Source organism: Lissotriton vulgaris, chromosome 8 (assembly GCF_964263255.1).
Source record: "Lissotriton vulgaris chromosome 8, aLisVul1.2, whole genome shotgun sequence".
NCBI lineage: Eukaryota > Metazoa > Chordata > Amphibia > Caudata > Salamandridae > Lissotriton > Lissotriton vulgaris.
The window spans coordinates 551,882,530-551,907,884 of record NC_141696.1 but is presented as its reverse complement, the minus strand read 5'-3'; positions in this window follow the sequence as shown (position 1 = coordinate 551,907,884).

Genomic DNA, 25,355 nt, shown 5'->3' with positions numbered 1-25,355 from the left:
CAGTGCCATATTGGCTCCCATTACTTGTGATGAAGCCTTGGTATTTACCCCTAGTGAAGTAAGGGCGGTCGTAAAGGCAATCCCGAGTGGTAAGGCACCGGGTCCCGACTTTATTCCGCCTGACATATTTAAACAGGATCATGATCTCTGGGTCCCTTACCTGACATCACTAGCTAATGCCCTTGCGAAGGGTGCAGGGGTTTCTGATTCATGGTTGGGGGCTGAGATCCTTCCAATTTATAAGAAAGGTGACCACTCCGCGCCGGCTAATTATCGCCAAATTAGCCTTATTGATGCGGTTCAAAAAATTGTGGCACGCCTTCTTTTGGGTCGAATTCAGTGCTGGATGTCTGATTTTGATATTTTATCGTCACTACAGGCAGGCTTTCGCCCGCACATGGTGACCCTTGAACAGGTATTTAGGTTTATGTTTTTATATTTAAAAGTGGTACTACTAGGGAGGGGTTTACTTTTTGCGGCCTTCGTTGATCTCAGGTCTGCTTTCGACCTAGTACCCAGGACCAAGCTGTGGGAAGTCTTACTGGGGTTGGGCATGCCAAGAGAGCAGGTGGTTTTACTTATGAATTTGCATGCTAATACCTATGCCAAAGTCAGATGGGCAAGCCAGGAGAGGTGACAGATAGATTTGAGGTCGCTAAAGGGGTTAGACAGGGGTGTGTTTTAGCACCTACCCTGTTCTCCCTGTTTATTAATGGGGTGACAAACTATTTTTCTAACTTCCCGACAGATGCGCCCTCCCTTGCTGGCAGGAAAGTTCCCCTGCTCATGTTCGCTGACGACACGCTCATAATTTCTAAAACGAGGCAGGGCTTACAGCTAGCTTTGTCCCGTTTTGAGCTTTTTTGCAGCGAACATGAGCTGGAGGTGAACGTTGGAAAGACCAAATTTATGGTCCTTCGGGGCCCAAGAGCTGTTAAAACCAAGATTAAAATGAGTGGGGTCACCTTGGACCAAACAGAGGTTTTTACATATCTGGGTGTCACCCTGAGTGAAAACCTAAGCTGGAAACTCCAGCTAGACCTCTTGTCCCTTAAACATGGCCAGCTTGGGGGGGCCTTACTGAAGGAACACTCTAACTAATTTACCAAACCCCTGGCCCCCCTGATTAAAATTTATGGCTCAAAAATTTTACCTTCCATTTTATACGGAGCGGAACTGTGGGGTTATAGCGACTTATCTAGATTGAAGGTGGCACAGAACAAGTTCCTTAGAACAGCTATAGGTCTACCCCAATCTACTCCTCGCCTCCCCCTATTGTTTGACTTAGGATGTAATCCGATAGAGGACATGGTACGGTATAGACCACTGGCGTTCTGGCAGCGCTTGTGGAATACACCAGAACTGTCCATGTATGCTGAGGCTATCTTGGCGATAAAGGGATTACAGGGGGCTTCTAGGGTCCCATGGCTATCCGCTCTTACAGCGTCATTGCTGGATATGGGATTGGAGGCCCTGTGGGTGGATCCAGCTAGCGCCAATTTTCCATCTAAGAAGATCTTTAAAGAAATGTATTGGAGAAGGATCAAGGAGAAGAGATTATCTACTGTGTGGGGTCCTCTATGACCTCGGCCTTTCTAGCCATCAAGGAAGTTCCGAGCTATGAAGAATATTGGGACATTATAACTAAACCACTCGATGGAAAATTGTATCACCAGCTGAGAGTGGGCTCACTCCCCCTACGTGGGTTAACACACTCCTGGAACCCAGAAAGTTGTGACAAATGTCCCTTTTGTATAAAGGAAGCAGAAACTATTGATCATTTCCTATTTTGTTGTACAATGTACTCATTACCCAGACGCGTCTGGTTAAGGCCTGTATGTTTTTCATTGGGCACTAGATCTGCAATGACTGCAAGTAGGATTCTGAAAACGGACACCTCCGCCTATATTGTCATTGGTGTGTCAAAGTTCGCTAGTTGGGCCTGGTCTATACGATCACGGAATCTGAGTCCCTGAGCCATACCTCAAGTAATGTTGGTGGGTTAGATGATGGTTTTAATACTTTCTTTAAGAGATTCTCCTTTTTCTATGGAATCAGTCATGTGTCTTGCTGCATGATATTTAATACTGTTTTACTCTAGGTTTTAGTGTGTATAGTATTTATGGATTTTTAATAATCATGAAATGTATTATATGTTTGATGTATATTTGTCTTTTATGATACAAATCGAAATAAAGACTTGCTTGACTGATTCTAATAACCCTAACAGTCTGAACATCACAGTCGATCTGTACACATATCTGTAAAATGCCAACCATGCTAAGTTGTCCAATATCACAATAGCCTCTGCTTTTCCTCGCTTTCCGAGACTTCTCTATAATTGCTAGTTAAATATTTAGTGGTTTATAAAAGGATTTTTCATTTTTTTCAAAAGATTAGCGGCATCCTAGAGCTACAAACTGTTACAAAGCAGATATTAGGAACCTCATATCGCACAGAAGTCCGCACAAGATATAGGTTTTAATCTTGTCTTTTAAAAAATTTTCCAATTTTTTTTTAGTTATTTAATAACTATTGACAAAGGCTTTTCTCAAAAAATAGTTCATGTTGATTTGCACTTGCTTTGCACAATTCTGCACAGAATGCTTGTCCGCTCAGGCTACCAAATGTTGAGTGAGAAATGAAATGTGGCTAAACAAGTCTCTACCTCCAAACAGGGATTTTATAACACTTTAAGATCCCTGGTTTACAGTAATTAGCAGTACAGTTGCGCAATATCAAATAGACATACATTGAGGAAATGGGATCAACTGGGTATTTAGACCAGGATTGTTTTAACTTTGTCACCGCCTCTTTTTACAGATTTTAAGAACGCTAAAATCTGTATTTATAAATGTCTTTTTCACATATGTATTTATATATCTATACTACTATAATAAAGGAAGAACTTTCAGCCTTTGAGGCGGGTAAACTCGGGAACCACAGCGCCAATCCAGACACCCGATACACCGTTGGAATCGTCAGGGTGTGTAGATGGTTATAGGCTATATAAATGTAAAAAAAAACGTTATTTAAAAAATTTACAGTAAAAAAAAAGTAGTCCCTCCAAAGTAGCGCCGGCCGCGACGGGCGTGCTCACGTCAGGAGCACGGGGAGGAGTGGCGTCCAGGAGCGCGACGAGGAGCAGCAGACATGGCGCGGGGGAGGAGCGGTGACGTGAGGAGCAGCGGACAGGCCAGCGGCGGTGCGAGCAGCGGACAGGCTGGAGGAGCGGGGGCTGAGATAAGGGAGCGGCGGACATGGCGCGGGGGAGGAGCGGTGACGTGAGGAGCAGCGGACAGGCCAGCGGCGGTGCGAGCAGCGGACAGGCGGGAGAAGCGGCGGCTGAGGTAAGGACCCATGTCGGGGCAGGCGGGGGTTGGGGCAGGTGGGGGGCGGGCCGGGCGGGGGCCCGGGCTGCTGGACAATGTCGGGGCAGGTGGGGGTCGGGGAAGCCTGTTGCTCCCGGACAAGGTCAGGACGGGCTGCTAGTTCATATATATATTTATTTATTTATTTATGTATTTATGAGAATGCGCATGTAATTTTCACAATTTACTGTTTGTAGAGGAAGCCCAAGCCAATATACATCTCTAAAAAATGTGAATGAAACAACAAAATTTAACAAATGTAATGGTATTTATATCACTATGTTACCAACTCAACAAATGAGCTAACAAGAGTTTGAAGGATTTAGAGCACTGCCACTTTAACACTCATGGGAGACAAAAAAACACAGTAGAAAAATGGTATTTAAACAGTCATGTGACTTCATGGCGCATCATGTGATCAAGGCTCTACGGAGTTGAAACGCGTTATGGCTGACTTACCTTAGGAAAAATAAACTGATTAAATGCACCGAGATATGATCCTTGCTCCTTTCTTCAGTACATTGAAGCGCCAAGCAGCAGTAGAGTGTTTGGAGATATATATATATATATATATATATATATATATATATATATATATATATATATATCCAGCTCACGGTTTCTGCCAGACGTATCCAAAGGAAAGAAACCACGCACTCCGGGGGTCGTTTTCAATGGTTTATTTCACAGTTTGTAACAGACGCGTTTCGGCGCTCCGCCTTCCTCAATGTCACAAACATTGATGGCGAGCGCCATGTTTTTGTTAGCGTGCACACGTGATTTTATATATATATATATCTATACTACTATTATAAAGAGGGAACACAAACCTTTGAGCCAAGTAAACTCGAAAAGTACACCACCAATCAAATCACCCAAGACATCTTTGAAAACCTCAGGGCAAGCAGAAGGACATAGGCTAAAAATAAAAAATATACGTTGTTTAAAAAATTTCGAAATAAAAATAAAGTAGTCCCTTGCAAGTAATGCCGGCCGCGACGTCTGCGTGATGACATCATTTGCGTTTGCGCACCCTGGCAACACTTCCGGAAATGGCGCCGAAGATCGCGACCTGCTGGGAGGACTGCCGCGGCCCTGCTTGCTGCTGGGCGAAGTGGCGGCCTGTGCGGGCGAGGCGCATGGAGAGTGGCGGCCTGTGCGGGCGGGGCGCCTGGAGAGTGGCGGCCTGTGCGGGCAGGGCGCCTCGAGAGTGGCGGCCTGTGCGGGCGGGGCGCCTGGAGAGTGGCGGCCTGTGCAGGCGGAGCGCCTGGAGCGGGACCGGCGGCTGAGGTAAGGATCAGGCGGGAGGGGGGGCCGGGACGGGCCGGGACGGGGCGGGAGGGGGCCGGGGGCAGAAGGGCACACAAGCCTCAAATGCTGTCCCCAGCCCCTTTCTGCCCCAGGCAACGCTGGGGCGGGCTGCTAATATATATATATATATATATATATATATATATATATATATATATATATATATATATATATATATATATATATATATATATATATATATATATATATATATATATATATATATATATATATATATATATATATATATATATATATATATATATATATATATATATATATATCCAAAGCATTGCTTTTCTAAGTCGGTCCTTACACGCCAGCCGGCAATGTTTGTGGAGAGATGGAAACGGACACCAGTTTACGTGTTATGTTATGTTATGTTATCATAACTTGTATAGCGCACAGCTGCCCCAGCTAAGGGGCGTCCCAGCGCTTTGACTAGCAGAAAGAACACAGCATACATAACAGAAAGAGGAGAAGTAGCAGAGGAGCAGTCCATTAAGGTCCAGGAGGGAAAAGGTAGGTTTTGATAGCCCTCCTGAACATAAGCAGGTCATCTAGGGCACGGATGTGCTTTTTGATTTCATAGGAGCACCACAGGGACAGAGGCCCCACACTGCACTTTGCGCCAGGCCCAGCCTCAGTCTCGTTCCTGATAGCACCTTAAGAGCACGCCCATCCCGGGCATCACCTTGATTAATTAGACACAGAAGTGGGTACTGGGTTTCAGTTTCCAAATTATATAATACATGGGACACTCTGACTCAACATGGGAGCATGTTTCCTTTCTTTGCCAGTGGCTCACAATGGAGTACACCGGGGTATTTTACCTGGTAACTTGACCAACCAGGCATGCGCTCTGGAGTGACTTTGACCGCTTGAGGCTAAGACCCACTATCTACAGTAAGGTATTTTACCTGGTAACTTTCTCTTGACAGTGGGGTGTGATCTGGCATCTCCGTCCCAGTCTGACGTTAGACCCACATTACGAGCCCGGGTCTACACGCTGTACTAGTGGACACAAACCGAGACACTATTTCTCGTTAGTTGATCATCTGCTCGGCTTAGCAAGATGCGGGGATTCTGGCCCTGGATGTTACCATGACTACCGCTGCGGCTTCAGAGTTAGCGCTCATTCACTATTTACTTACCTGCATTCCGGAGCTCTGGCTTCATTGTTTCCGGTTACAACGGCTTTACATTTTCAATTTGTTTTTGCATTCTGTTGTGTCCCCATGTCCATCGTAACTTATATCAGTTGTGTTATGTACCAGCCAATTTTGCATGTATTATACTGCTCCAAGATGGCTGCCATGATTTCCAACCTGAGACCACAGTCCATTGTTTATGTTTATGGCACTTTTTGAAACGTATTTATCATTTGCATGCTTTGCACGGCACTTACGTGATCAAGGCTTCGTGGAAGCCGAAACATGTAGTAGGTGTTAATAAACACCCTTGGACTCTGCTGATCTTGTGTGGTGTTTTTTTCGGGACTCTGAGAGTGTGGTATACTACATTGGAACCGTTGGACTAATATATATATATATATATATATATATATTACCTACTGGCGATAGCCAGTAGGTATATATAGTTAGGATTTTTTCTCTATGGAACTTTTGAAAATTCTATGCCTAATAACTTTGGCGTTTGTGGACGGAATTGGCTGAAATTTTCAGGAAAATGGCACATTTTGTTTCTGAGCAGCTCCTGGAAATTTGGGGGGGGTTTGTCAAGGGGGGGCCGAGAAAAAAGGGGGGTCCCAAAACACGTTTTTCCCATGTTAATTTCCATAGGGCGGTTGGCCTCACTTTTAGCCCGAACGGCTGAATGGATTTCCACGAAACTTGGCAAAATTGTTAGCCCGATGTGCCTTTGCTAGGTCTCAATATATGTGCTTCAGTGGATTTTGAGAAATTAACGTTTAAAACAAGATATATATCTGTAACAGCGCTCCGGGCAGCGCTCCGGTTCGCGAACTTTTCGCGTATCGGAACTTTGCGAAGCGAAGCTGATTGGCTCTCCGGTGTCTGTCAACATTCTAAACAGTCCGGAGCGGCCGCCATCTTGTCTCTCGGTAGGATCGAGAGACAAGAGGAGGCCAAAACAAAGGGGGAAATGAAGGAAAGGGGGCAAGGTAGACCCCTTCTGACCCCCTAGGATTGATGAGGGGGATATTATAGAGCCACGCCGGGCCCAAAAAAAAAAAAAAAAAAATCCGATTTTTTCGCCGTAGAGACGCGTCTTGGTTCGCGAACCGGGCAGCTAACCGGGAAGCTAACCGGCAGTGTAACCCAAAAAAAAAAAAAAATAAATTCCGATTTTTTTCGCCGTAGAGACGCGTCTTGGTACGCGAACCGGGCAGCTAACCGGGCAGCTAACCGGGAAGCTAACCGGCAGTGTAACCCAAAAAAAAAAAAAAAAAATATCCGATTTTTTCGCCGTAGAGACGCGTCTTGGTACGCGAACCGGGCAGCTAACCGGGCAGCTAACCGGGAAGCTAACCGGCAGTGTAACGGGAGTCTGAGGAGTAGCTGATTGGCTGTCAATATTGTAAACAGTCCGGAGCGGCCGCCATCTTGTCTCTCGGTAGGATCGAGAGACAAGAGGAGGCCAAAACAAACGGGGAAATGAAGGAAAGAGGGCAAGGTAGACCCCTTCTGACCCCCTAGGATTGATGAGGGGGATATTATAGAGCCACGCCGGGCCCAAAAAAAAAAAAAAAATTCCGATTTTTTCGCCGTAGAGACGCGTCTTGGTACGCGAACCAGGCAGCTAACCGGGCAGCTAACCGGGAAGCTAACCGGCAGTGTAACCCAAAAAAAAAAAAAAAAAATTCCGATTTTTTCGCCGTAGAGACGCGTCTTGGTACGCGAACCGGGCAGCTAACCGGGCAGCTAACCGGGAAGCTAACCGGCAGTGTAACGGGAGTCTGAGGAGTAGCTGATTGGCTGTCAATATTGTAAACAGTCCGGAGCGGCCGCCATCTTGTCTCTCGGTAGGATCGAGAGACAAGAGGAGGCCAAAACAAAGGGGGAAATGAAGGAAAGAGGGCAAGGTAGACTCCTTCTGACCCCCTAGGATTGATGAGGGGGATATTATAAAGCCACGCGGGGCCAAAAAAAAAACAAACAAAAAAATCCGATTTTTTCGCCGTAGAGACGCGTCTTGGTACACGAACTGGGCACCGAACTGAGAAGCTAACCATCAGTGTAACGGGAGTCTGAGGAGAAGCTGATTGGCTGTTATCATTGTAAACAGTCTGGAGCGGCCGCCATCTTGTCTCTCTGTGGGATCGAGAGACAAGAGGTGGAAAAAAAAAAGGTGTAAATGAATGAAAGGGGTAAGGCAGACCCCTCCTGAACCCCTAGGATTGATGAGGGGGCTATTAAATTTCCCTGGGGGGTGAAAAAAAAAAAAATTTGCGATTTTTCGCGGTAAAGGTGCTTCCTGGTACGTTAACCGGGCAGCTAACCGGCAGCGTAATGGGAGTCCGACATATTGTGTTTTTTGAACGTTTGTGATATGTGCACGTGTGGATTTTGTCTAATTAAGGTTAAACAAATATATATATATCTTTAAGCGTGTTCTGGCGCGCTTACGTTTTGGGTTTGGTTTGCGCTGCAGAGACGATACGTCACGGTTATGCGATGCATCATGAGGCGTCTCATGGGCTACGTGATACGTCACTTAATAAAGAATATATTTAACAGCTATAGATATTAGCTTTTAAAAAACCAATGAAATTCACAGAAAAAACCATAGGTTATAGACCATATATAGTTAGGAATTTGCATTTACAAAACCTTGAAAATTCACTGAAAAAACCATAGGTTATAGACCATATATAGTTAGGGATTAGCATTTAAAAAACCTTATTTTATTTGCACAAAACCATTGAAATTCCATATATAGTTAGTTGCACTAACTATATATCGCGGACCCGCAATCCACTGCTAATGATGTCACATATTACATCATTCATGACATGGTCAGTGACATCACTGATGACATCACTGATGACATCTCAAATGACATCACTGATGACATCACTGATGACAACACCCAGTGACTGTATGTTTCTGTAAAGTTAAAATATGTCATACATATTGAAGAATGAGTGGATGTATAAGTGTCTGGATGAAGGATTTAGTAGGTGCATGACTGACTGTATGAGAGAATGATTAAATGTGTCTCACTGAGTGCATGGGTTAGTGATTAAAGTGTCTTAATTTGGCAATCATTATTTATGTTCTTCTGTAAACTGCTGCATGTTTAAATCAGTAGCTATATCAGTAACTATATGGGTTATTGAATGGTTGCCCAAGTATTTGTATGGGAGACTGAGTATGTGTGTGGGTGGCTGGGAGGTGTATAACTCTGTGCATAGATGTGTGAGCAGTTGATTCCCTAGGTGTATGGGTTCAAAAGTGCATGTAGAAACAGCTGTATGGACAGTTGACTGTGTGCATGAGTATATTGGTGAGTGAATGGATATCTCAGTTCTACATGTCAAAGTAAGTACATATGTAAAACACACTCCATGTGAGAGTTGACATATATAAATAACTGAACATAAGAGCCAGTGAATGTGAGAGTGGCTGTATGAATCATTGTGAACTTGTATCAAGGATTGTATAAGAGAGTAAATATGTGTTAGTATATGTTTGAATAAGTAAGGTGTGTATAACTGTATAGTTAAGGAAATGGAGATGTGATTGATTCTTTGCATGACTGACTAGGTGTGTGAGTAACTCCATGGATGTGTGACAGTCTGTGAGTGCCTGTTTACACTGAGTGTATCTAAGGTTATATTAGAGTCTGAAGATGTATTATCACATAAATGATATCATCAGTGATGTAATCAGTAATGTCAAATGAGATGTCAGTGATGTCATCAGTGATGTCATTTGAGATGTCATCAGTGATGTCATCAGTGATGTCATTTGAGATGTCATCAGTGATGTCATCAGTGATGTCACTGACCATGTCATGAATGATGTAATATGTGACATCATTAGCAGTGGATTGCGGGTCCGCGATATATAGTTAGTGCAACTAACTATATATGGAATTTCAATGGTTTTGTGCAAATAAAATAAGGTTTTTTAAATGCTAATCCCTAACTATATATGGTCTATAACCTATGGTTTTTTCAGTGAATATATATATATATATATATATATATATATATATATATGTATACACACACACACACACACACCCCACCCCACCCCCTCTCGCAGGGGCATCTTAATCCTTTCACCAGTTACAGGTTGCCATTGTAACTTACAGGCATTTGTACAAAGCACAATGTCATTCAATAATACAATGCCTCTAAGCAGTGGCATTATGACCCCCATACTGTTTTTTCAGCTTAAGTAGGGGTGTTGTTGACACATAATTATGAGCCTGTTCTGTCTGCAGCTCTGCTGACAAATTTTGTTAAAAACACAAAGTAATGGAAAACCAAACCAGAGGTCAGTGATGTGAAGTCAATCACAGTAAAGAAGGCCCTAATGGTGAAATTAGAGAGTGGGAGAAAAGTGTGCAGGGGCTTAGCTTCCATTGGTGCAGCAGGTACAGTGGCACCATGGACTGAGGAGCTCACTGAGCCCTGCATATTGTTTGCTTTTTTGTCCTCATATCACCATAGCGTCTGCAACTCTTCCACCCCTCTATCTGCACACCTTTTGGTCCAATGCATACGCTCTTGGCCCCCTTCCTTCAGGCCGGACAAAGGGCCTCTACCTAGGGCAGTACCTTGGTGTAATCATAGGAAATGACATCCATTCAATCCAGACCTTTCCCCTAAAACCCACTCCATCTGGAGAAGTCGCCCATACACCATCTGCACTTCCTGTTTTACATTCCAGATCCAAATGCCACACCCAGGTAACTACTTTGATCCACACAGCTACTTCTGGGTGCTATGGATCTGTCCACTTCTTGCAGATTTCTCTCCATGCAATAAGTATCAAATAAAACAAAAGGACTTGCTGCTTCCTGTGCAAAGAGCAAAGTGTCGGCATATCCACTTCCAGGAGGACCAACTATGAATTTATGACTCGCTGCCCCAAGTTATATCCTTTTGGACAGCCTCTATGACAACCCAGAAAGCTTTTATACTGGGGCACTGAAAAAAAATTGTGATCATCATTGGCCTTTCGAAAGCTACACCTTCAACTCCTTGGAATGGTTGGTAGAGTGTAGGTAGCTATTTTTGAAGGTATCCAATACAGTCTATTAATAGTGAAAAAATGGTTTCGCTTCAGGTTTGCTGGTTTGACAACTGAATATTGTAATCTCAAAGATTCACACCAAATTGACTGAAAGTCCGCCCCTTGGAAAGTGTCTCCCCACATCGTGTGTTCTGACTCAAAGTTTTTTAATCTCTTGTCCAGGAATTTCCAATACCAAAGAAGGAGCGAGGACTTGAATTCCCTATTTCCTCCGATCTTCATATTCAAAGCCGAAAACCAGGAAAACTGTTAGACATACTTAAACTTAGACAGCCCGTCCCCCACTCTTGCTCTGAAGGCTTCCCAGGGTAACAACCCTTGCTTTGCCATCAAACCCCCCCAGGTAGCAATCCCAGTGCGGCATAGTGGAAGACTCAGCTGGTACTTCATACAGTCTGGAGTAGGGGAGTTTGGGGAGTCCTACATTGTTGCAAAATCAGACTAATAACCTACACCAACCAATTTTCTTTCCCTACACCAGAGAAGTGCAGAACTTAGAACCTTCAATCGCACAGTTTTGAAATACTTAGGTGCACCAAACGTATACAGAAACCCATCGACAGACGTCTCCTCCATCATCTCTCCCAATACCCTGCCCCAGGTAGAATTATCGGGTTGCCCCAACAGCATTGGGATATTGTTAAAATGGAATGCTATGGAATACAGATAAAATTCCGGGAGAGCCAAGACACCCTTGACCAGCATACGTCTAAGCAGTTCCTAAGCCAATCTGGCCCCTCTAGAAGCCCAAATAAAACTAACTATTTTCCCTTGGATTTTATCTATATTTGATCTTGGGAATGTAAGGGGGGTACAATTAAAGAGATATGTTAACTTTGGGAGGATTGTCATCTTTACTAAGTTAATGCATCCGTAAATTGTTAGGGGCAAGTTCTTCCACCTGGAGAGCAATACATCGATTTCCCTAGCTACCCTTTTTAAGTTACAGAGAGGAATTTCATCCACCTTATTGGCAATCATAATCCTTAAGTATTTTATCTCTGAGCTAATCCTATCACTCCACCCTTCTACATTCCAACACATTATTTTAGTTTTGGACTTATTTACCAGGTACCCAGACTAAGCCCTGATTTCTCCTACCAACTGTTCCACTCTCGATACATTTGTATTGGGGTCAGAAGTATAAATTAACATGTCGTCAGCGTACAGTTCTATCTTGCTAGTATATGCTGTTGCATAGAAGGGGACAACCTGTCTGTCTGCTCTTAACTGTTGTGCAAAAGGTTCGATGTAAATATCAAACAACAAAGGTGACAAGGGGCAGGTATGCCGCGTACCCCTTTGTATATTAATGTGGTTGAGATTAATCAACAAATCTTTTTTCATCTGGCAGGGCAACCAGGAAACCTAGAAGAGTTTTCCATTTGGAATAATGCTGCAGATCCTAATCTCAAATTTACCACACACTCTAGTAACATCAAGGTGGAATTTCTAGACATATTGATTTTACCATGTGAAAAAGCCTTCTGCTGGGATAATATGAATCATGTTTGAAAGAAAACTATTATCTCATGCTTTTCCCACAGTGGTTTGGAAGGGGATCTATAAGCTAAACTGAAAGCATATTTTCTGTAAATTCACATTATCTTTCTCAGTCATGTGAGAATGAAGTCTGACATTCTCAGTAAAACATGTACATCCAACAAGGACAGAGACTGTCAGTTGATTCCTTTGTGTTCTACTGCAGCCTCCTAGAGTGTTCTAAAGAACAACTAGAGCGCTAACAGTCCTACTTATTACAAAGGTATGGCACACCTGAAGACTTCTTGATTGGAATAAAGTGGTAGCTCTTAAAACATTTAATTTAAAAAGGAACAAAATGAGGGGGTATATTTTGCCATAGAAAGTATGATTAGTGCTGCAGAAAGAAAAAATAGGGCACATTTTGAGTGACTTCTCAAATCCTCTTCTATTTCATTAAAAAATTCTGACATGCAGTCTCCCAAGATGGCCACTAGAGACAAAAGAGCCCAAATGTAGCCCAAATATCACCCAGATGTAGCCCAAGTATAGCCCAATGACAGAATGTCCCAGAGTGTTCTAAAGAACAACTAGAGCGCTAACGGTCTTACTTATGACAAAAGTATGGCACACCAGAAGCCATCTTGATTGGAATGAAGTGGTAAGTCTGAAAACATTTAATTTGAAAAGGAAAAAAATGAGGGGGCTCACTTTGCCATAGAAAGTATGATTAGTGCTTCAGAAAGAAAAATTAGGGCACATTTTAAGTGACTTCCCAAATCCTCTTCTATTTCATTAAAACAATTCTGACATGCAGACTGAAACATGCACTTTGAACACCAGCAGCAGACATCCCTGGTGAGCAGTATCTTTACTACAGTGATCTAATGAGCAACTAGAGTGCTAACATTCCGAATTTATGGCAAATGTGTGACACATCTGAATGCCTTCTTGATGGAACCAAAGTAAACAAGCATTGAAAATGCAATAGATCTCGCCCTCGTTTAAGTTAAAGCCATTCTGTTTGTAATGAGGTGGCTTTTTAGCTTTGCTTTTATTAGGGTTTTTAAAACTTTCATGTAAATAACATGCATATGTATGCATATATGTATATGTATGCATTCATTTATATTTCTATTTATATAGATATGCAGATTATATATGTTTATATATGTATGTATAAATATATATACACATACATATATACAAATGCATATGCATATATATGCATATATATATGTGTATATGTGTGCGTGAAGAGAGAGGTAGAGAGGTAGAGGTGTAGAGGTAGAGAGGTAGAGGTAGAGAGGTAGAGGTAGAGACTAGTAGAGAGAGAAGTAGAGAGGTAGAGAGGTAGAGAGTAGAGAGTGAGTAATAGAGAGTAGAGAGTGAGTAGTAGAGAGTAGTAGGGAGAAGTATAGAAAGTAGCAGAGAGTGAGTAGTAGAGAGTAGTAGAATGAATAGTAGAGTGAGTAGTAGAGAGTAGTAGAGAGTAAGGAGTAGAGTGAGTAGTAGAGAGCAGTAGAGAGAGAGTAGTAAAGAGTGAGTAGTAGAGAGTAGTAGAGAGTGAGTAGTAGAGAGTGAGTAGTAGAGAGTAGTAGAGAGTGAGTAGTAGAGAATGAGTAGCAGAGAGAGACAATAGTAGAGAGTAGTAGAGAGTGAGTAGTAGATTGAGTAGTAGAGAGTAGTAGAGAGTGAGTAGTAGAGAGTAGTAGAAAGTCAGTAGTAGAGTGAGTAGTAGAGAGTGAGTAGTAGAGCGTAGTAGAGAGAGAGTAGTAGAGAGTGAGTAGTAGCGAGTAGTAGAGAGTGAGAAGTAGAGAGTGAGTAGTAGAGAGTGAGTAGTAAAGAGTGAGTAGTAGAGAGAGTAAAAATGAATGACTGAAATGAAAATGAAAAAAGTCTTGTATCACGCAACTAAGCCTGAAGGCATCAAGGCGCCTAACAGCAAAACCATAGAAACAAATGAAGAGTAAATACGGGTTCGCCCTTGCAAACAGCCATGTTTTCAGTGCTTTACGAAAAAGCAAAACGGAAGACTGAGATTTAATTTCACATGGAAGGGTATTCATAACTTAGGGGCAATTGAAGAAAAAGCCCTACCGCCCCATTTACTCTTACGGAAACGAGGTACCACCAGCAAGTTCTTTGAAGAAAAGCGTAAGACTCTGCCCGATACATAGGGTAGCAGCAGTTTCTTGACACCCCCGCACCCTTGCCAGAGAGTGCACTGTGGGTCAGGCAGAGCATTTTAAAGATGATCCTCGATTCAATAGGAAGCCAGTGTAAGGCCTTCCTGGCTGCCGTTGCTGACGCTAATCTGGGAGCGTCCAGAACAAATTTGGCTGCCGCATTTTGGGCAGTCTGAAGACGCTGTATCAGGCTCCTATTCATGCCGATGTATAAGGCGTTACAATAATCAAGTCGCGAACCAACAAGTGCTACCACCACTTGCTTCCGCGCCTGAGGGGACAGGTAATGTTTTATTTTTCGGAGTATTTTAATGATACCCCAGCAGGTAGCAACAGTTCTGTTAACCTGCAAAGTCATGAGTGTAGTAGAGAGTGAGTAGTAGAGAGTAGAGAGTAGTAGAGAGTAGTAGATAGTGAGTAGTAGGGAGTGAGTAGTAGAGAGAGAGTAGTAGAGAGTAGTAGAGTAGTAGAGAATTAGTAGTAGAGAGTGAGTATTAGAAAGTAGTGGAGTAGTAGAGAGTGAGTAGTAGAGAGTAGTGGAGAATATTCCAAAGTTTGACACAGCACCACTTGCACCACAAGTCCAATCAAATCATATCACTTAGAGTCCTTATTGAAGCGCTGAATCTTGGTGTATATTCAAATGCTTTTATTTTCCTTAAGTTTATGTACCACAGCCAGCCGACGTGTTTCGTTCTGTACAACAGAACTTCTTCAGGGCGTTCTTATTTCCTTCAAGTTTTGTCGGTATCCTGTTGTCATATAACTAGATATTTCTTCCAAATGTTAGATGAGAAGTAAGTACATTCTCATTCAAAGTGACTAGGTATCAATTTTACCAACACAATTCGGGCAGACGAGTAATTTATAGCATCCTCAAAGTCAGTCTTTGAAAAATTCCAAAGTATAGGACATGTTAATCCAAGTCCAAATGTTTCTCAAGAAAAGTCATTTTCAATCGTTCGGAATATCGGTATTTGGGCAGATATGACCCACGGACACGGTTTATGACTTTTCTTGAGAAACATTTGGATTTGGATTATCATGTCCTATACTTTGGAATTTTTGAAAGACTGACTTTGAGGATGCTATATTATTACTCAAGTCCATGGATGCTGCTGGGAACGCACCCAGCAACACCCATTGCGCACCCCTTTAACGCAGGACACTGCGTTAAAGGGACTGATATTAATCAGGCAGGATTACGCCACAAAATGTGGCTTAGTCCTACCTGATAAATATCACTCAGTCTTCTGCGCCACCGGAACGTCACAAAAAGTGCAACATTCATGACATGGTCAGTGACATCACTGATGACATCACTGATGACATCTCAAATGACATCACTGATGACATCATCCATGTGACAATCAAATACACCTCATCACACACTAGTATAATCTTTCATCACTCACTGTAAAATAGAAAGTGCCATATTTGAAAAAATTGACACACCAATAGAAATTTCTAAACACCCACTCAGTTATTCATAGAACTATACACACATCTAAACTGTTACCTATAGATTCAGTGTTATATGCAGTGAATAATCAACAGAACACTATCAAATATACTATACGCCTATTTCAACATTACACACCAGCACACATTGTATTCACTTATAAAGACATCCTTCTGACTTATGCAAACAACTGATTATACTTACATTTACTCACCTACACACTTATACAAACACCACTTCATCTATTTATATAGATAGTAACTCTCACTTAGTGTGTTTTAAAATCACTATTACAAGTATACAGTTATCCATATAGTGACTCATACAATCACTAAGTCTTAGACCCACTTAATTAGATATAACTGTCACATACACTGCCTTTTTTTCAAGTTTAATGGAGATGTACCATTGAGAGAAATATTTCATCACCACCACACCCATAAACATATACACTCACTGAAACAACTGTTATAACATGTAGTCTTAACCTCATATACCTACTGAATGAACTATTCAATTTGTGGCAATCACAACCCCCCACCAAACCACATAGACATTCATTTACCCATACAAATACTCAGTTAAGAAACCAATAACAAATATAGTCTTTAACATAGCAATTAAGACAAAGCAATAAAGACTTTCACACAGTTTAGTAACTACACATTATATATAGTGAGACTCTACAAATTAGTCAAGGAAACAATCAATGACACTGTTACTTAATCCACCATCCACACATTTATATTTATATATCCACTCATTCTTCAATGCAAAGTAGTGTATTTATATTACATATTTAAATATCAAAGCATACCACATTCATTGGATGATGTCATCAGTGATGTCATTTGAGATGTCATCAGTGATGTCATCAGTGATGTCACTGACCATGTCATGAATGATGTAATATGTGACATCATCAATTAGTGGATTGCGGGCCCGCGAGTTATAGTGAGTCCAACTAACTATAATGGGGGAAGTTCAATGGTTTTGTATGAGTAAAAGGTCCAGCTAACTATAATATATATATATTTATATATAGATGCGCGGACTTGCGCGGACCTTCGCATGTGCGAGCTGCATGTTGATTGGCTGCCAATGTCTGTCAATACTCCAAAACAGAAATTGTTGGCAGCCATCTTGTGCCTCGGTAGACTGAGGCACTAGAAAGCAGAAAAACAAACATGTAGAACTCAAAAAGGGGGTAGGGTAGAAGCACCCTGACCCCCTAGGCCTGCTCAGGGGGTCCCACTAGGACCCCCCAAGGCAAATGTTTTTTTTTGAAAAATCGTGAGGTGCGCGTACGGGTCCGCGCACGTACGCGGATGGTGCGCGTACCTTTCTGAGAAAGCTGCATGCTTATTGGCTGTCAACACTCCAAACCAGGAAGTGTTGGTGCCATCTTGTGCTCATTAGACTGAGGCAAAAGAAAGCAGAAAAACAAATGTGTAGAACACCAAAAGGGGTCAGGGTAGAAACACCCTGACCCCCTAGGCCTGCTAAGGTGGTCCCACAAGGACCCCTAAGGCCAAATCTTTTTTTTTTTTTAAACTCGTTTTTTTTTTTTTTAATTACCCCCAGGGGGATCAAATCGCGGGGGCATAGTGATAAACAAGTGTGGGGGGTGCCCAATCCCCCCCACACTACCCCGGGGACTGCCGCCCTCCAGGGCAAAGCAACACAGCCCCCTGGCGCATACTGGAGGCTCCTGGTGGGCTAGTTGGCCCCCAGGGACCCCCAGTATGCAAGGGGAATTAGTTCCCCCTCTGCAAACGCGCCAGTGGGCTGCGTTGCAGAGAGGTGTAAAAAAGGGCATAGCCTCATTACACTACTGTGCAATGCAGCCCCCTGGCGCATACTGGAGGATCCAGGTGGGCTAGTTGGCCCCCAGGGACTCCCAGTATGAGAGGGGAATTAGTTCCCCCTCTTCAAACATGCATGGGGGCAGCGTTGCAGAGAGGTGTAAAAAAGCGTGTGGCCTCATTACACCTGTCTGCAAAGCAGCCCCCTGGCGCATACTGGAGGATCCTGGTGGGCTAGTTGGCCCCCAGGGACCCCCAGGATGCAAGGGGAATTAGTTCCCCCTCTGCAAACGCACCAGGGGGCTGCGTTGCAGAGAGGTGTAACAAGTGGCATAGCCTCATTTCACCTCTGTGCAATGCAGCCCCCTGGCGCATACTGGAGGTTCCAGGTGGGCTAGTTGGCCCCCAGTATGCAAGGGGAATTAGTTCCCCCTCTTCAAACATGCACGAGGGCTGCCTTGCAGAGAGGTGTAAAAAAGGGTGTGGCCTCATTACACCTCTCTGCAATGCAGCCCCCTGGCGCATACTGCAGGTTCACAGTGGGCTAGTTGGACTCCAGGGACCCCCAGTATGCAAGGGGAATTAGTTCCCCCTCTGCAAACACGCCCGGGGGCTGCCTTGCAGAGAGGTGTAAAAAGGGGCGTGGCTTAATTACACCTCTCTGCAATGCAGTCCCCAGGCGCATACTGGAGATTCCTGGTGGGCTTTCAGGTCTTATATAGTTAGGAATTAGCATTAAAAAAAACTTTGAAATTCACTGAAAAAAACATAGGTTTCAGGCCTTATATCGTTAGGAACTAGCATTTCAAAAACCTTTACAATTCACTGAAAAAACTATAAGTTTTAGGGGTGTTATAGTTAGCTGGACATTTCACTCATACAAAACCATTGAAATTGCTTCTATTTAGTTAGTTGTACTAACTATATTTCGGGCACCCGCAATCCACTGCTGATGATGTCACATATTACATCATTCATGATATGGTCAGTGACATCACTGATGACATCTCAAATGACATCACTGATGACATCACTGATGACATCATCCACGTGACAATCACATACACCTTTTCATACACTAGTAAAATCTTTCATCACTCTTTGTAAAATACAGAGTATCATATTTGAATCCATTGTCACAGCAATACAAGTATCTAAAAACCCACTCAGTGATTCATAGATGTATACACACATCTAGGGCCAGATGTAGGAGAGAAAATACCGGTCGGTAACGGCCAATTTCGGCCGTTACCGATCGGTATTTAGGATTTGGTATGTAGGGGCCATCATTTTACAGATTCAGTAAATTTACCGATTCTGTAAAATACTGAATCGGTAACTTTACCGATTCGGTAAAACCCAGATGTAGTTGGGACTCTTCTGAGTCCCAAAGGCCTTTCAGATTCGGTATTTTACCACCCAATCCAATTGGCTGGTAAAATACCGAATCCTGGTGTGCATGCACATGTGTGCATGCACACCTGTGCAATGTGACACACAGACATGCCATTAGGGCATGTCTGTGTGCCACATGGCACACAAGTCCGGAATTGGGGTGCTAGAGGGTATCAAAGTGACACCCCCTGCACCCTTGCAGGATTCGGTATTTACCAATTTGGTAAATACCGAATCGGTATTACCCATTGATTCCTATTGGCTTTGAAAATGTTAGTTTCTATTTTTGAATATGTGTTTCAAGGGTTACTTTACAGTGAAAGGAGGTCTGTCACTCTGTCACAAGGATGGTGTCATCAGTGATGTCATGAGTGATGTCACTGACCATGTCATGAGTGATGTAATATGTGATGTCATCAGCAGTGCATTACACGCGCAAGTTATAGTGAGTCCAACTAACTATAACGTGGGAATTTCAATGGTTTTATGTCAGTAAAATTTCCAGCTAACTATAACTGGTGTCAAACCTATGGTTTTTTCAGTGAATTTAATAGGTTTTTTAAATGCTAATTCCTAACTATAACTGGTGTGAAACCTATGTTTTTTTCAGTGAATATATATATATATATATATATATATATATATATATATATATATATATATATATATATATAACATTTCTATGGCAAAATGAAACCCCTCATTTTGTTCCTTTTCAAATTAAATGTATTAAGTGTTACCACTTTATTCCAATCAAGATGACTTCAGGTGTGCCATACTTTTGTCATAAGTAAGACTGTTAGCGTTCTAGTTGTTCTTTAGAACACTCTGGGACATTCTGTCATTGGGCTATAGTTGGGCTACATCTAGCTGATATTTGGGCTACATTTGGGCTCTTTTGTCTCTGGTGGCCATCTTGGGAGACTGCATATCAGAATTGTTTTAATGAAATATAAGAGGATTTGAGAAGTCACTCAAAATGTGCCCTAATTTTTCTTTCTTCAGCACTAATCATAATTTCTATGGCAAAATGAACCCCCTCATTTTGTTCCTTTGCAAATTAAATGTTTTAAGTGTTAACACTTTATTCCAATCAAGATGACTTCAGGTGTGCCATACTTTTGTCATAAGTAAGACTGTTAGCGCTCTAGTTGTTCTTTAGAACACTCTGGGACATTCTGTCATTGGGCTATAGTTGGGCTACAACTGGCTGATATTTGGGCTACATTTGTTTTTTTTTGTCTCTGGTGGCCATCTTTGGGCTACATTGGGATATATTGGGCTACATTTGGGCTATAACATATATATAGCCCAATGTAGCCCAATATATATTTTTTTGAATCTAAATTACTCAAAATCCACTGGAGCACATATCTTGAGACATAGCAAAGGCACATCGGGCTACCAGTCCCTACAATTTTGCCAAGTTTGGTGGAAATCCATTCAGCCGTTCGGGCTAAAAGTGAGTTCGACCGCCCTATGGAAATTAACATGGGGAAAACTCGTTTTGGGACCCCCCTTTTATCTCAGCCCCCGCTTGACGAATCCCCCCCAAACTTCAAGGGAAGGACCGGAGCTCCGCGAGGCAAATTTGAGGAAATTTTCAGGCAGATTCGTCAACCGGCGCCAAAGTTATTCACAATAGAATTTTGAGATTTTGCATTGAAAAAAATCCTAACTATAACTACCTACTGGCGACTGCCAGTAGGTAATATATATATATATATATATATATATATATATATATATATATTACCTACTGGCGGTCGCCAGTAGGTATATATAGTTAGGATTTTTTCCCTATGGGATTTCTGAAAATTCTATGCCTAATAACTTTGGCGTTTGTGGACGGAATTGGCTGAAATTTTCAGGAAAATGGAACATTTTGTTTCTGAGCAGCCCTTGAAAATTTGGGGGGGTTTTGTGGAGGGGGGGCCGAGAAAAAAGGGGGGTCCCAAAACGCCTTTTTCCCATGTTAATTTCCATAGGGCGGTTGGACTCACTTTTAGCCCGAACGGCTGAATGGATTTTCACGAAACTTGGCAAAATTGTAGGGACTGTTAGCCCGATGTGCCTTTGCTAGGTCTCAATATATGTGCTCCAGTGGATTTTGAGAAATTAACGTTTGAATCAAGATATATATCTGTAACAGCGCTCCGGGCAGCGATCCGGTTAGCGAACCTTTCGCGTATCGGAACTTTGCGATGCGAAGCTGATTGGCCCTCCGGTGTCTGTCAACATTCTAAACAGTCCGGAGCGGCCGCCATCTTGTCTCTCGGTAGGATCGAGAGACAAGAGGAGGCCAAAACAAAGGGGGAAATTGCCATAAGGGGGCATAGTAGATCCTCGTTGACCCCCTAGGTTTTATGTGGAGGTTTTAAAAGGGCCTAGGAGGGTCCCAAAAAAAAAAATTAAAATTTTTTTTTTTGCGTGGTAAGCGCCAAGTTCGCGAACCGGAAAGCGTTCTGGGCAGCGAACTTTATGGATAAAAGAATGAAAGACTTTTCTAATACTGTATGTTAATTATTTGTTGGTTTTGTTGATTTTTTTTTAATATTTTTATTTTTTCAGCAATTTTTTATTGTTGTGATTGTGTTTCAAAATTTAGTAACATTTCTTACATTTAACTACTTTATGAATTACATATAAAAATGATTAAAGACTCAAACAATTTTTTAATATTACATATAATTTTATTTTTCGGATTGTTTTTCGAAATTTACTAGAACGTCTAGCATTTCACTGTCTGATATGTGTTCTTGTTCAGTGAACATAAGTTCAAACATTTGACCGTCATCATAATGAAGTAAATGATCCACTGATTCCACACATTGAACTAATTCATGGTCCCGTGATTGATCCATGAAATCAGAGTCATCATTGTCCTCAATTTCTTTTTCTGTGTTGGTCTCCAGAACAATTTCGAAGGAAACATTCTGCTCACCTTCCATTTTATTGCTGTAATTTGCATAAAAAATAAATATATCAGTAGAGATAGGGCACTGTTGGGTTTAAGTTCAGACAGGCATTTGTGAGTTTATACCAGAGAAGTAATCTATGGGCACTGTATGGTTTCAGGCGTGAAGTAGTACTATTAAAAAGTGCCTGTGAAGAAGCCTAAGTAAATTCATAATTATACCACAGAAACCTAAATCAGTCCATAATTATAATAAAGAAGCCTTTCTCAATGTCTAACTCTTACAGAGGGATAGTATATAACTATCTGAAAAAGTTTACCATATTTACTTATAGTGCACAATATACTTCAGTTTTAAAAATAACAACTTACCTTTAGAAACAAGTTGATGTTATTATTGATATTCTAAATGATATATACAACAACAAGTAGTAGTCAAAATGGCTGTGTTTCCTTCTCTCCCTTTATATATATACAGGTATATAACCAATCAAATGTCAGGTAATAAAAGTAGAAAATGAAAGTAACATTTTCATTGGTTGTCAATTCCAACACTTCAGATGTGTTTTGTGAAGTAATTTACCTCACGGTATTTGGAGAGGTCTACAGGTTAAATGGCTAAATGAAATTTCAATGAAATTTGTGAGAATGGAAGGGATTGTTATGTAGTATGAGCTAATGTATATTTGGTGAGAGTGTCTCTAGTCGTTTTTCTGTAAATTACTTTCCCACCTTTTTTTTAGGACCGCTTTCCGGGAAGCGGCCCGGTTCGCGAACCTTAAGCGTCACGGGAGTCCACCATTTTGTGTTTCGGTCGCATTAAGATACAAGATGGAGGGCAAATAATGTTTAGAATGGGTAGAAGGGGTCATGGTAGACTTATCTTGACCCTCTAGGTTTTCTGAGGGTGGCTGAGGAGGCTTATATGTGCGGAAAAAAACATTTTTTTTAAAAATTCCGCGAGGTTAGCTATCGGTTCGCGAACCGGGTAGCGCCCCGGGGAGCGAATTTTGTGGAAAATTAATGAAAAAAGTTAGAGAAAAATAATAATTGTGAGTGATCAGATGTAGGGTAGCTCTGAGAAGAGCTTTTGGGTTTATGGTACATTTAGGTACTTATAAGTAGGTACCAATGCACAGTCTTAAATTCAGAATGAAAATTCTGTTGCCCTCATCTGAGAAGTGAACTCCATCTCCTCTGTAGATATCTTGCATGTAGTAACGCAAGTTATTGTTGTAAAGAGAGCCCATTCCATGGTCTCTCATGTAAGCTGAAACAGATTTGTTTACATGCTTCCTCGCTTTCTCAATTTGTGGACAAAATTGGTTGGACCACCTCCATTTCTGTCTTTGGCATATATTGGAATATACCAAGGCAGTTTTAGGAAAAAGTGCCATTAATTGCTCAAAGGTGTCCTTTAAAAGCATTTCCAGACCTACCCCTGTCAAAGTGCCCAAATCATTACCTCCACAGTGCACTATTAACAGGTTAGGTTTTGGCAAATGCATAAAGGTTTTCACCAATGGTATCAATTGGTGACATTTTAATCCTCTTTGGCCCAACCACTTAATTTCCACATCTTGTAAATTGAGGTTATGTAAATTTCTGCTCTCAGCATACCTTTGAGCCCAGTGGATGTAACTATGTCCAAGAATCCAGACCTTAAACATGGTGGGTGAAGGTTGGGCTGCAGTCAGATGAAGTGTGGTAATGAAAGGGCAGTTGAAACAGTAGGAGTTTCTAAAGAAAAAAAATTGTGGATTTACAATGCTAATGATTCATTAGCAGTGATTGGTGCATTTCCATTTCTGAAAACAGAAAGTTAGGGTGCATGGATGTGTTCCTTGAAAGATGTAATTTGAATGGTCAAGGAAGAAACATTTAATGAAAGATTGCACTGGATACGCAGGTGCACTGAGAGTTCAGAGTTCAATTGAAACATTGTTGTGTGAATTTGCAAACATGAGAGGTCTTCCAGGAGGTGGTTGCTATGGAAACAAGGCAGACAGGGCAGAGGGGGGAAGGGTTTTGATTTGAAAAAAGTGAGGGAAGAGGAATGATTGGCTAATATGAGAGATATGTGAAAAGAATATCTGTATTTCTGTGCTTTCAATAGCTGCAGCCTTTGGAGTGCATCCTTTTTCTTCTGCTGAAGACAATTTGGTGTATTTCTGAGACTGTTTTCAAAACTCAAAAAATATTTGCTAAGGTGAGAAAAGATTTATTTAATTTAGATAGAGAATAGTATGATTTAAGGAGAAAATGATGAAAAAAGCTGTGTTTACAAAATGTGGTTTTGTCTCTAGTGATATACTAATAGAATTAGTTTCATAGAGGAATTGTAATTGCATATTTGGTGTAACATTCTGGCATGCAGTAACACAAGATATTGTGATACATGGAGCCCATTTCATGGTCTGTTATGTAAGCTGAAACAGATATGTTGCATTTAAAAACGATTTAAGAAATCAATTACATTTCTGGATATGTACTGCTAGAGCTTCATAGGTTGTTTTGGGCCATATTTATAAGGTATTTGAGTGTCTAAGATGTTATGTTCGCCTTTTAAAATGTAAAGTGTTCCTCATGGGGCAAGTGTCTTGTAAATACGCTCCCACTTGTGCTTTGCAAATTTAGATTTTGATTATGGGAGTTACCTAGCCATATTAATAGTGTTCCAAAAATGGTGCTAGGGAATTGCAGAAAACACTTTCATGTGTCTCAAGGACATTTTTAGTCATTTCTTCATGAATGCAGGTATACAATTGATTTATATGCTGTGTTTAAAAACGAATTTTGAAATGAATTAAATTTCAGGATATGTACTGTTAGAGCTTCATAGGTTGTTTGGGGTCATATTTAGAAGGCATTTTAGTGTCTTTGATGTTATTTTTCCCTTTTTAAATGGAAAGCGTTCCTCATGGGGCCCTGAGCAGTTCTTAGCCATGTTATTTAATTGGAAGTGGATAACATGGCTAAGAGCATTTGCTGGAAAATGCATGAATATCGCTGACTTTTCTGTTATATTCATGCATTGCGGCAGTTTTTTTTCACATTGCTTCATGGGTTGTTTGGGTTCATATTTAGAAGGCATTTTAGTGTCTTTGATGTTATTTTTCCCTTTTTAAATGGAAAGCGTTCCTCATGGGGCCCTGAGTAGTTCTTAGCCATGTTA